Source organism: Hyperolius riggenbachi, chromosome 10, assembly GCF_040937935.1.
Source record: "Hyperolius riggenbachi isolate aHypRig1 chromosome 10, aHypRig1.pri, whole genome shotgun sequence".
In the NCBI taxonomy this organism is placed as follows: Eukaryota; Metazoa; Chordata; class Amphibia; order Anura; family Hyperoliidae; genus Hyperolius; species Hyperolius riggenbachi.
Genome location: NC_090655.1, coordinates 92,464,031 through 92,478,010, shown reverse-complemented (window position 1 = coordinate 92,478,010; position 13,980 = coordinate 92,464,031). Strand labels below are relative to the sequence as shown.

Genomic DNA, 13,980 nt, shown 5'->3' with positions numbered 1-13,980 from the left:
TGGTAGGTTTTACAGGTATTTTACTACAATTATACCTAACTTTAGGGTCACAGATATCTCTCCTTATCCCTATCCCTCACACCTAGACCCCCCTTTGTGTAAATACACATAATGTAATAAATTGTATTTATTACATATATTGTACTATAACTATACCTAACCTTACTCTCATACAGAGCCCTCCCTGTACCTATCCCTAACCCCTAGACCCCCCTGGTGGTGCCTAAACCTAAGACCCCCTGTTGGTGCCTAAACCTAAGACCCCCCTGTTGGTGCCTAAACCTAAGACCCCCCTGTTGGTGCCTAAACCTAAGACCCCCCTGTTGGTGCCTAAACCTAAGACCCCCCTGTTGGTGCCTAAACCTAAGACCCCCCTGTTGGTGCCTAAACCTAAGACCCCCCTGTTGGTGCCTAAACCTAAGACCCCCCTGTTGGTGCCTAAACCTAAGACCCCCCTGTTGGTGCCTAAACCTAAGACCCCCCTGTTGGTGCCTAAACCTAAGACCCCCCTGTTGGTGCCTAAACCTAAGACCCCCCTGTTGGTGCCTAAACCTTAGACCCCCCTGTTGGTGCCTAAACCTAAGACCCCCCTGGTGGTGCCTAAACCTAAGACCCCCCTGGTGGTGCCTAAACCTAAGACCCCCCTGGTGGTGCCTAAACCTAAGACCCCCCTGGTGGTGCCTAAACCTAAGACCCCCCTGGTGGTGCCTAAACCTAAGACCCCCCTGTTGGTGCCTAAACCTAAGACTCCCCTTCTGGTGCCTAAACCTAAGACCCCCCTGTTGGTGCCTAAACCTAAGACTCCCCTGGTGGTGCCTAAACCTAAGACCCCCCTGTTGGTGCCTAAACCTAAGACTCCCCTTCTGGTGCCTAAACCTAAGACCCCCCTGGTGGTGCCTAAAACTAACCACCACCCTGGTCCTAACCCTCCCTGTACCTATCCCTAACCCCTAAACCCCCTAGTAATGCCTAAACCTAGCCATCCCCACTGCACAAAACAAGCTAAACACATATAAACAATAATATATTTAATCCTTAAAATACTTCACTCCAAATAACATGAATAAGATAATTTATATATTTGTAATAGAATAACTAGCCTTAAAATCACGTAGAAATCTTAAAATAACAGTAATTTGTAATAGAATAACTAGCCTTAAAATCACGTAGAAATCTTAAAATAACAGTAATATTTAAAGCGATATTTTAGTAACTATAATCAACGCATTAGAAGTGTAAAAACAAAGTTAATACCATAAGCGATGTATTTCTAATACAATCAGCTTTAGAAACGTTATTTAAGCATTATACATATGAAAACGAATTTTAAATGATAAAAGAAGTGTAAACGAAATTTTAGTTGTTATAGTTTTTATAAGCGCATTTTCAAAACGAAAAAAACTAGTTAAAACCCATATAAGCGAAATTTACAAACGAAAAAATAAGTATAAGACAAAGTCTAAACGAACTTGTAAACGATATTTGTTATAAACTTTATCCTGTAAACGGAAACCTTTGTTAACACGATCCCTGTAACCGCTATTTCTCGTGCGCCCTTTTTTCCTGTCGGGCGCCGAATAGCCGATATTTTGCATTGCAGTCTATGGCGGCGCCCTTTTTGTCCACTATCCCTGTGCGCCCTTTTTTACTAGTTCCAGTATGAGAGCTTACCTACACAATCTGATTATAGTATTCACAATCTGTTGGACTATATGGAGGTGGTAAAATTGGCCAATCAAAATTGAAGGGGTCAATTTTTTTACAAAGCGCCTTGAGGCTGGAGCCTCTCTCGCCTCTGCCTGGCCCTGCCTCAAAAGAGAATAGAGGCAAAACTTGGAGCCTCTAAGTGTAATAATAATCAATGTAGGGGGTGATGCAATAGAAGTTATATATAACTGTAACTTAAAGGATATTGATTATAGTCAAGTCTTTCATGGTATCCAGACCAGAAGATCCCCAGACCATGACCACAGCGTTTGTTTAATCAGTTTATTTCACCTTGGATATCCTTTAACCACCCTGGCGTTCTATTAAATGCGCCAGGGTGGCGGCGCAGCAGTATTTTTTGATTTTTATTTATTTTTTTAAATCATGTAGCTAGCCTAGCGCTAGCTACATGATTTCCTCCTCCCTGCGGCAACCCTCCAATCCCCGACGGCGTGTATGCCCATAAGGAAATCCCGTTTTGAACAGGCTATCCTTTAGGGCTTCCCCCGTCGCCATCGCGACGATCGTGATGACGTCATTGGCGTCGTGACGTCATCGGTAGTCCCGATCCACCCCTCAACGCTGCCTGGCACTGATTGGCCAGGCTGCGCACAGGGTCTCGGGGGGGCCCTGTAATGTGCCGGGTAGCGGCGCATCGGCGGGTAGCAGCGGCGATTGTCCTAAACACGCAGCTAGCACTTTGCTTGTGTTTAAAAAAAAAAAATGAAGAAAATCGGCCTGAGCGACGCCCTCCGGCGGTAATGGACGTGCTGAGCTCGTCATTACCGCCAAGGAGGTTAATATTGCTCCTATTCAGTCAAATTGTAACTTTAGCAGGCTGGACCTACAAAAATTGTTTTTATGCTATCATAATATTTCTTGCCTATTTTAAAGAGAATCTGTACTCTAAAATTCTTACAATAAAAAGCATACCATTCTATTCATTATGTTCTCCTGGGCCCCTCTGCTGTTTCTGCTACTCCCTGCTGCGATCCTGGCTTGTAATTGCCAGTATTAGTCAGTGTTTACAAACAAAAGACTTGGCTGCTAACCAGAGAGAGGAGCTCAGTCTGTGACTCACACAGAGCCTGCAGGGGGCGTGGAGAGGGTGTGTATAGCTTCTATCCTATCACAAGTAGAGCAGCGCATTCCTGCCTGATTGCCTGAGCCCAACAAAGCCGTCAGAGGAAAGAAGATTAGATATATAACAGAGAGAATACAGCCACTGTGCAACTAGGAAAGGCTGCAGTAAGACAGACCACATTAGAACAGGTATATCAACTTATAGGATAGAAGAAATCAGGCTGAAAATTTTGTTACAGAGTCTCCCACTTAAGGACCAGCCTATGCTGGTCCGATCTGTGCTGCGTGGGCTCTCCAGCCCACAGCACAGATCACTTTGAAGCCAGGGCGACCAGACTTCCCCCCCCCCTTTTTTTCCCCACTAGGGGGATGTCCTGCTCTGGGGGTCTGATCGCCGCCGGCCCTCTGCGTTTTGCAGGGGGGGGGAGGGGGCTCCTCAAAGCCCCCCTCCGCAGCCATTTCCTCCCTCACGCTCCTTACCTCCCTCTCCCTCTCGCTACGTAATGAGCAGGAGGGAATTCCGTCCTGTGCCTCCTAGGATAGGCTTCCGCCTATCAGATGCCGGCGATCCCCGGCCAATCAGAGGCCGGGGATCGCCGATCTGCCTTACGCCGTATGATGTAAACAGCGGGGATTTCTTTTGAGCGGCTGTTTCCATGGCAAACCACTTAAGACCTGCCGACGCCTATGGGCGTTAGCTGGTCGTTAAGTGGTTATCTAAATACTTACTATGCAAACAGGAAAGCACAAGGGCAGCTGCTAGCCTGGTAGTTACAAAATTATGGAAAACAAATACGGGTAGAAGGCTGCACATCCCTGACCTAATACTACAGTTGAAAGGTTAATCGCTGTGGCGTACACCGCCCCGCCTGGACTAAAATTGCACGCCCCGCATCCAAACAGTATTTGAGCTGTATAGGTGGTGCACATGAGGTAAGTCATTCAGATGCAGCCCATGAGGTGAGCGCTGGCTCTACTCTCTGCTGTCCATATTGAATGTAAGTTACACATTTTTGCTTAAGCTGCTGCCAGGGTAAGGACCTGTGCTTTTAACTTAGGTCAGGTAGTGTAGGACTTTTGACTTAGGTCAGATAGTGTAGGACTTTTGACTTAGGTCAGATAGTGTAGGACATCTGCTCCGGAGAATTACCTTAACGTTGGTGCAGATGTCTAGTAGATTGTATTTTGCATGCAAACTATAATGGAAACTAAACTTTCTCCATAAACCAGTATTGCATTGTTTGGATGCGGGGCGTGCAATTTTAGTCCAGGAGGGGGGGTGTACGCCACAGCGATTAACCATTCAACTGTAGTATTAGGTCAGGCATGCGCAGCCTTCTACCTGTATAAAATATAATTGGTAGGAGTGGTGGAAGTGGAGAATCTGAGCCATGAAACAATTACCCACATTCATTTTAATACATATGCTTTATGCATATGTTTTGCATCTGTTTGATTACTGAGTGTGTATTTGAGCTGTATAGGTGGTGCACATGAGATAAGTCATTCAGATGCAGCCCATGTGGTGAGCGCTGGCTCTACTCTCTGCTGCAATTATATTTTATGTTGTGGGTGTCTCCTGCACTATAGTGCATGCTCCACAGTACCATGGCCAGAAATAAGACATACCATTGACCCTTTTTTTCCCCTCTGTTTATTTAAGTTCATTTCAACTGTAACTGCTGCTGCTAATCTGATGTATGTTTTTGGTTTAGTTTACCCGAGAGCTTAGATGTACATTAGTTTAAAGAAAGATGGTAGTAGGGGAAACATAAATACATGTGCGAACGAGTTAAAACATAGAAGATAGATCTAGAAATTATAGATATTTGCTGTGTAATTCGTTCATGTCATCATCTTTACTGCTGGCAGACAAAAAAAAAAACAGACCGCACCAACTACCACTATCTATAACATACCCAGTAGCAATGTGGTAACAGCCGTCATGTACCACAATGCTCTGACATCACATTGTGGCAGGGATTTCACCACAATATCAGCTATAGAGATGGCCCTGATAATCCATTTGAGAAAAGGTAAGGATCCCTCATGGGAAAGGGGGTATCGGCTACTGATTGGGATGAAGGGAGTGTAGCGAGCAGTGCGCAGTTAAAGGGCGTCCTTGGTCATGCGCCTGTCACCAGAGCACTCTGTGCATGCCATTATCATGACATCATGACTACGTAGTGCACATGCGCAGAGTGCTCCCGGCCACACCACCAAGGACTTGCAGTGCCTGCACACTGCTCGCCCACCCTCCCAACCAGGAAGTGACTTTGGGAGGTGATTACAGCATAACGGGGCTGGATGGAGAAAAACGGGGAAGCAGTGGATCGCTTGCTAAACATAGCTGCTCCCCCATTTTTAAATCTATTGAAAGCAAAGGTATCCTTTAAGTAACAGGACCTGACAGCTTCTCTGAGAAGCACAATATATGTTGAGCCATGTTTCCAGAACCACAACAATGTCATAACATTTCGTGTGCAGTCTATAGTCAGTGAACATTCAGGAGATGTCTGGCACGCCTTCATTTCCACAGCATCCTCCATTAGGTAACGGAGTATGATCAGTATAGCAGATTACATCCACAGTAGTAGCGCTGTTCTATGGATACACTTAAGACTCGTACACGCGTACGTACAAAAAGGGCGCCTGGACAAAAAGGGCGCGGGGTGTAAACTCTAAATAATAATTAATCATTAATAGGGTTTATAAAAATAGTGTGCTATATTTTGTTTACAAATAAAGTTTAACAAAATTATAAATCATTAAATAATGTTTATAAAATCGGAAATTGTGAAAACGTTAATCTTCCCTATTTCTAAAGTTAAACTTATAATTACTTTTATTAAAAAAACAATAATATATGTTTAATTGTTATAATTGTATATTATTGTGAATAACCTTCATTTATGGTTTGTTCTTATAATAAAATCTGAAAATATTCTTTATAACGATGATATAAATATAAGTACGTTCGTAATAAGTGTTGTAAAACATTAGTAATTATTACTAAAATTTTACTAAAACTATACCTAAGCGTACTCTCACACAGAACCCTCCCTGTACCTATCCCTAACCCCTAGATCCCCCTGTTGGTGCCTAAACCTAAGACCCCCCTGTTGGTGCCTAAACCTAAGACCCCCCTGTTGGTGCCTAAACCTAAGATCCCCCTGTTGGTGCCTAAACCTAAGACCCCCCTGTTGGTGCCTAAACCTAAGACCCCCCTGTTGGTGCCTAAACCTAAGACCCCCCTGTTAGTGCCTAAACCTAAGACCCCCCTGTTAGTGCCTAAACCTAAGACCCCCCTGGTGGTGCCTAAACCTAAGACCCCCCTGTTAGTGCCTAAACCTAAGACCCCCCTGTTAGTGCCTAAACCTAAGACCCCCCTGTTGGTGCCTAAACCTAAGACCCCCCTGGTGGTGCCTAAACCTAAGACCCCCCTTTATTATGTGGATAATAATGTTTTACTAATTATGGATGCAAAACATATATTCCAATTTACATTACGTACTGATCGCTTTATTTTGTGAATAATGTTCTAAAAACAGTAAGGGATAAAACTTTAAATAAAAAAAATATATTCCAATTTACATTACGTACTGATCGCTTTGTTTTGTGAATAATGTTTTAAAAACAGTAAGGGATAAAACTTTAAATAATGTTTTAATTATTTAAATAAGATAAATATATTTAGTATTTTCATAAACGTTATTCGGCACGGGTGCATTTTATAAACGTAAATGAACACAAGCTCAGTTATAAATCATTAAACAGCTCCGGGTGCCGTTTGTAAACTTTATTTAGCTCCGGGCGCCGTTTGTAAACTTTATTTAGCTCCGGCGCCCTTTTTTCCTGCTCTGCGCCCATTAAACGTTATTTATTATGGGAGTGAATGGCGGCGCCCTTTTTGTCCACTAGCTGCCTGCGCCCTTTTTTCCCAGCTCCGTTACATGTCTGATGAAAGGCAACAACGGGTCCGTCGTCACCTCCCGTTGGGCGGGTTTTCAGCAAACAGTACAGCGTGTGTACAGTCTGTCGGCGGACTGATAAGGCCGTTTCTGAGTGATCCGCCCAGCGGATTCAGCCTTATCAGTCCACCGACAGACTGTACACATGCTGTACTGTCTGCTGAAAGCCCGCCCAGCGGGAGGTGACGACGTACCCGTCATTGCCTTTCATCAGACGTGTGTATGAGCCTTTATATTCCTAAAGAGCAATTAAATTACTAAATCACATGTCCCATAGAGGCGTGCCAGCATCTACTAATGATTAGTGCCTCCAATGCATTAACTACGGTTATCTCTAGGAAGACCTTAAATAACTTTTATATGATACTGAAATAGTATGACTTCCCATACATTATGCAGCTCCTCTTTACCTCTGTGTAAAATGCGGTGTAGATTATCTCCTCCTTTAGCAGCCTTAGTATAACAGCCATAACATAACATTTCCCAGACACATATTTTTTGCAGCTTAAATAACCAAGGATTGAACTTCATTCCAATCAGTAGCTGATACTCCCTTTCCCACAAGAAATATTTACCTTTTCTCAAACGGATGATCAGGGGGCTCTGTATGGCTGATATTGTGGTGAAACCCCTCCCACAGCGTGATGTCAGCACCTAGGTACTGACATCACACTGTGGGAGGCTTATTGCATTGTGAAAAATGACAGCGGTTTCCAACTTCCAACTGCCAAAAATGACATCACCTGTCAGCAGTAAAAATGTCGTGTGATAAATGTCAGAATGGTTAATCATGAAGAGGCAAATCATTGACTAAATCATTTCTAAAAAATTATTGGAAAAATTAAGCATTTTTTTTCATTACGTTATTTTCACTGCAGTTCCTCTAAGTTAACAAAAAGCTGTAAAAATTAATTAATTAAAAAAAGGGCTCTACAAAAGAATCCAGATGTGTAAGGTGGGAACTGTAAATTTTGTTGACGTATCAGTTAAAGGGGGTTGTAACATTCAAAAATAAAAATAAAAATTGCACACAAAGAAATAATCCGTGTCTCAAAAATATGTTAACCCCCATTTTTCAAAAATGGGTCCTATATGTCCCCCAATTTATTTTTTTTTACTTGGTCTGGGTGCCTTTGCCTAACTGCAATTTTTTTCAGTTGCAGTAACAAGGAAAATAACAAAAGAAAAGGGCAGAAGGGATTTCACTTTTGACAGTAAAGATAGAAATCAGCAGAAATAACATTTCCTTTTTTTCATATCACATTTCTCCTAAATCTGACATTAAACACTAAATGGCAACAAAATAGGCAATGTTCTTCAAGATCGGACTGCTGGCATTCAAATCCCTACACAATTTGGGCCCATGATACATTAAGGATCTGTTGACATGGCACCACAACTCTTACAACCTCAGATCAGCAAGATCTATAAACCTAGGCACTTCTATTTCACCTCAAAACTTTGCAGTCAGAGCCTTCTGCCACACTGCCCCTACCCGTTGGAATTCCATCCCTGGTGGTATTAAAATCCAAACTGAAAGGCCACCTGTCTAGCCTGATATTTTGGACATTTAGATTCTTCCTCTGTACCACAATTAACCATTCAACTAATTACTGGTCTGAGACAGGCTTATGTGCTTTGAGTCCAATGGGAGAAGAGTGCTTTGCAAATGTTGTTACTTAAAGAGGTGGGCTCAAACATTGCTTTTTAAAAAGTAGGCTACCTGATTCGGGGGGAGGGGGAGGGGAAGGGGGCTGAGGCTCTGAGCGGATCAGGTAGCCGCAAAAAAAGCCACTCATGTGGGCCGCACTGGCCCACTTTCACTTTCGTGACCTATAGGTCACTACGCTGCAAGGAGAGACTGTGTGTCTCTTGCAGCAAGCAGGGATGTGTGGCAAGGGGTGCAGCCAGGGAGAGAGAACTGCCCAATGGCAGCTCTGGAAACCACACTCTGTATTTTAAACTATAAGAAAGAGCAAACTTCAAATATGGCAATATGATGCAATGCTATAAAAAAAACACGATAATACTATAAAAATTAGACTAATTTCTTTGCTACTAATGTTCTATCCCTTTTTTTCCATATTGCACATACAATTCATTATATAATGTGTTTTTTTTCACTTCAGTGTCATTTTAAGGGTGCTAACTAATATAGCCATGGTCCGTAATACAGTAATGTATTCCTTGTATCTGTTGTGACAGACATGTCATAGATCAGTGGTCCTCAAACTAAGGCCTGCAGGCCGAATGCGGCCCCCTGAGGCCTTTTTACCGGCCCCCACACACAAAATGTATTACTTATAGATGCGGCCGGTCAGCAACATCGTTAAATATTGGTGGTTTGCATATAGAATAGCAGTGCTTGCACCACCCATCCACATGAAAGCCACAAAGCAGTAATTCACTGGTTTCCAATCAAATTCCACATCAGGTGACACTGCTGTCCACTGCAGGTTGTCACCTGGGTATGCTTCAATGTCTGGCCCGCAAAGACTTCTACATCATTTTATGTATACTCCGACACCCCAGCAGTCTGAAGTATGTTGACCCGGCCCAAGACCCAAAACGTTTGGGGACCCCTGTCATAGATAGATGTGGTATCCATTCCATGTGCATGTTTTGTGTGGTGTCTGGAAGTGATGCAGCATTGGAACTTTGCATTCCGGTACCACAACAGGCACATTGACAATAGATGTGTGAATGGATATAGTAATTTAAGGCAGGATCTGTCGATATGTCCATTGGTCTGTTGCAGTCCATTGCAGAAAACACTCCATTAACCGTGCTAATGTTAACCTAGACCTCATTTTATGTTGAAGTTAAGCTACTGCACTTGTAGAAGTATAAAAGGTAGAAAACCGAGAGGCCAATATAGTGTAGCTTGTATTGGAGGAGTGCGAATGATAATGATGAAACGTAAGTATTGTACTTACAAACCAGGGTTACCTCCAAGGCAACCACTGAAAAGGCAGGTGGGGAGACCAAGCCTGTCCCCACTCAAGATTAAGACGTCGCTCTCTGTGGATAGAGGAGAAAAAGAGGGTGTACCACCCTTCCACCAAGGGTGGATTATTGATGTGTAGAGCTGTACAGAGGCGCCAGTAGGATAAAAGTCACTAAAACGTTTAAAACGTTCGGGATGCGGTGGTGGACCAGCCAACCCAAAACAGACACAGGTACTGTCGATTCAAGTAATAAATAATTTATTTATATACTCCAAAGACAAGTTGCAACGCGTTTCACGGGCAAAATCCCGCTTCCTCAGGCAATAAACAACTGGAGTAATACACTAAAAATGACGACAGAGATAAAAAGCAACAATTAGAAGACCGTGTGTGGCGTAACAGTATGACAATAATGTGGTATTGACAACCGTGACTTATACATAAGAGGATCTAATACCGTGACCCTGGAGTTATGAACTATACAATCTGTATCAATAAATAATGTGTAGTGAAGACACCAAATTTATATGCTATCAATACTGGTATGAGGTGGGACAAAGTCTGAAGATCCAAAGTTATATAATTATTTCAATAACCATAAACAATGTATTTATGAGCGATTTTTATGTCAATCTGTAATATCCCAAATATATATATATGAAACCTTATCCCTATGATAGAAAACTATAGTGCGATAGGTAAATGTTAATGTTGTATAGGGGGAGAAAAAAAAATTGGAATGAGGGGGGGGGGGGGGGAATTGGGCAGTTAACAGGTAGGAGAGAGGTAATGGTTTCTAACAGGGGGGAGGGAGTGATAGGTAAGGAGTAAAATGGGGTGAGGGTAAAAAATTGTTGGAAAATAGGAAATGGTCACTTACCAGCACGGAGTCCAAAATACGCTTGGCACCTCTGTGCCGGTCAGTTGCAAATGACACAGTTTATATAGGGAGTATAATGGAGTGATTAGTGATGTAATAGGGGTGGGGTGATGTGGAGGAGGTGTTTGGCAAGGAGGGAAAATTTGGTGGCCAATGAGGTGGGAGTGGGCGGGGATTAGATCACGGTATTAGATCCTCTTATGTATAAGTCACGGTTGTCAATACCACATTATTGTCATACTGTTACGCCACACACGGTCTTCTAATTGTTGCTTTTTATCTCTGTCGTCATTTTTAGTGTATTACTCCAGTTGTTTATTGCCTGAGGAAGTGGGATTTTGCCCGTGAAACGCGTTGCAACTTGTCTTTGGAGTATATAAATAAATCAAAGCTACTGCACTTGATTTCTTCTACTCCAAATTGCCCACATTTCTATAAAACTGTCATACAATTTGCATCAACCCACAATTATTGGCATATCATTGACCACCTCAACTCCTTATCATAGGCATTTGATTGACCCAATTCAAAACTGCATCAAGTTGCATTATCTTAGCCTGTGAGGCGGAATTGCAGACATCTCATTCACCATCTCTTCTCAAGTAGAAACAAGATGGCAGCCCTCATGACTTAGAGACCTTAATTTCTGAAGCTTTTCTTCACAATGTAAGATGAAAATGAGCACTAGCAAAATGGTGGTACATGTGAAAATGGTGGAGATGGGATCAAGAGGGGAAAGTTTTATTTCAGGTTTGCACTCAAAGGGACTATGAGAAGTAGAAAAAGCAGAAATCGGGATTTACCTGGGGCTTTCTCCAGCACCCCGTAGCCCGCAAGGTCCCCTGGCACTCTCCTGTTTCTCCTGGTCCCGCTGGCTGCTCTGTTAATCCCGCTCCTGGAACACACTCTGCACATCATCGCACTAGCCGATGTAAGATTCCTGGGCATGTGCGGTTCAGTGTTAGAGATCTGACAATGTCAAAACAAGGCAAATGACATTCCTATTGTGCTTTTCTCCTGGCGGACTCAAAGCGCTTGACAGAAACGCCTGATTTGCCTCAAGGCAAATCACACTGAGCATTGCTTTTTAGTAGGAGGGCTTTTCGGTCTATTTTAGTCCCCTATACTTTCCTATTGGTTTGGGGTCACCCTGAGCTGTTTGAGGCAAATCACACTAAGCAATTCAAATTCAAATAATCCCCAAATAAGAAAACCTATTTGAACTTCCTTCCAGGCTTAATTTAAACTTGTTGCTGAGGATTCCTATTGTTTTGGATGAACAACAGACCAAAACAGACCTTGGCAGTAAATTCAAATATGCCCATGTCCAAGTAGCTGGTCATTGTACAATGAGGATTATGGCACATGTGGACAGCAGGGCAGGGGCAAACGCAGGATTTTTAAGGGGGGGGTTCCTGAAAGGTCCAGAAGCACGTATGTCCCGAGTGCTTCCGAATACAGGTGGCTCCATACTGCCCATGCACAAAAGTGCGCTGGCGTATTACGGAGCTGCCTATCTTTGGAAGTACTCAAGGACATAAGTGTTTCTGAGGGCTTCTGGTAGCAGCAAATGTGAACGGGGGACAGCGCTGGAACAACTCCCCAAGAGAGGAACAGGAGATAGACTTAGTTTGGACAATTCAGTGGAATATGCTACATAGTTTCACATAGCGCAAGCGATACCCATATGATGCAGGGATATATGCATCTGCGGAAGATGTCGGCGCTACATAAATACTAAATAATATTATTTTGCCTCACCAGGATTGCACTTTTATTTAGCTTTCCTGTAAGACAAGAACACACAGTCAGCCAGCCAGCACTAGGGGAAGAGGGAAACAAAGGTGAATGAGGGAGGGCTGGTGCACACCAAGAGTGCTTCTGAGCGTTTTTCAAATCAACAGTGATTTGAAAAGCGCTTGGCTAATGTTACCCTATGTGGGTGTTCCCACAGCAGCGTTGTGATTTTTTCAAAATCGCAGGTATACTGCATGTAGCATGTTTTTGAGCAATTCATTCAAAAATCGCTCTAAATATCACTTCACAAAATCACACTCACAAATTGCTAGCGATTGCTATTGTCATTTTGGCGTGCACTAGCCCAGAGAGAGGAGTGGAGAAATTGAGAATAGCCCCGGAGATGGAGCAGAGAACTTATCTGTATTGAAGTCCCACATCACACAGGCTACTTGCCTGTAATCGGACTCCTGTCCCTGTCAGTCTCTCACACAAGTCAGAAAGAAGCCCTCCTGGAGTCTAGGGACTGTCAAAAACTTTTCAGCTTGTTATCCACAGTTCCACACCTTATCCACACATGCAGTCATTATAACAATGGGGAGAGACCAGACAGATGTTTGCCCACAGACCCTGAGTCCAGGCAAGCTCTGCATCATGCTGTGCATATTTACCAGCTTGCCTGCACTCTAATTTCATCATGTCTGACACTTCTGTGCTGTGGAGAGTCCAGGACTCCATAATCAACATTCTCTCACTGTAGGCTGCATCTTCTTGTGAGGGTTGTGAGGGAAGCTCAGCTGCCTCTCTCATTCTATTAGCTGGAGGGAAGCACCAGAAGTAAGAAGGGAGGGAGAATGAGGCTGTTTATATTATGCGGGCTTCCCTGGCTGAATACACAGCTCAGTGCAGGGGGGAGGTTCCAGACACCCGGAACAGCCCCCTGAGTTCGCCAGTGAGGGTGGTCTTCGCAAATCAAACAAGAATATTGTAGAAGTGGTGTAAGAAGAAAAGATGTAGAAGAAAAGATATAGAAGATTAGAAAATACTGTAGATGTCATTTATGATGCTGGATTTCAATAAGATGTGATTTATTAGATTAAAACGTGGTTTCACAGCATCTGAGTTTTTTTTGGGGGGGGTGTTTTGTTTTCTTTTTAAAATCTTGTTGAACCATTAATGTAAATAGGTTATAGTTAGAAAAGACCCATTTTTCCTGATTTGAGGTGACTATATTAGGTTTGACATTTACAACTTTAGAAGTGGTCGGTGATAAGTCATTAAAAACAGTTTTTTGGATGTTCAAGCTTAAGAGCCCATTCACACGAGCGATTAGCAGCTGTTTACCGCTAATCACCAAAGCACTAGCGCTTTTTAAAGCGCTAGTGCAATAGTAACTAAATGGGAGTGATCTCACTGCCACCAGTTGTGGGCGTTTCGCGATTAGCGGCAATCGCAAACGCGTTCGGGAGCAATCGTGATTAGCATGCAATAGAAGCGCTAATCGCTCATCAAATTTATACAGTAATTTTACAGCGATAAAATCACCCACGCAAAACGCGGTTTTCTTTTTTCAAGTGTGAAAGGGCCCTATAGCCAGGGCAGTGTCTAGGCTAAATTGCACCCAGGGCAAGGTTGTGCCCCCCCCCCCGTGGAG

General features: G+C 43.2%; 1 long non-coding RNA gene across 2 annotated transcripts in view; it reads left to right on the top strand.

The window, feature by feature from the left end:
• Positions 1 to 13,980, top strand: part of LOC137535644 (uncharacterized) — a 357,455-nt gene that overhangs the window by 166,650 nt on the left and 176,825 nt on the right. The gene's annotated exons all lie outside the window — the stretch shown is intronic.